We start from the raw sequence: 372 nt of genomic DNA, 5'->3' as shown, positions 1-372 counted from the left end.
TGCCCCCCTGTATGCATTCCCACTCACACACACATTCAGAAACACACAAATACACTCACACACATTCAGATAGACTCATACACACAAATACACACTCACACACATACACATTCGGACATGCACACACATACACACGCACACTCATACACTCATTCACATTCAAACACACCGACAGGTACACACACTCCTACACATTCAAACACACTCATACACAGACTCCCTCCCGGGCGCACACGCGTCCCGGGCTCCCGTCCCCAGTCCCGGGCTCTCGGCGCCAAGGCCGGGGCAGGGCGGGGGCTCGCCGGGCCGAGGACCCGCGCGCAGAGCCGGGCGGCACGAGACGTGCGGGGCAGCAGGGCAGCGGCAGCGGCA

The sequence above is a fragment of the Gavialis gangeticus genome, unplaced genomic scaffold, assembly GCF_001723915.1.
Source record: "Gavialis gangeticus isolate Ggan-Ray unplaced genomic scaffold, GavGan_comp1, whole genome shotgun sequence".
In the NCBI taxonomy this organism is placed as follows: Eukaryota; Metazoa; Chordata; order Crocodylia; family Gavialidae; genus Gavialis; species Gavialis gangeticus.
The sequence above is the reverse complement of the archived record's forward strand: the minus strand, read 5'-3'. Positions refer to the sequence as shown.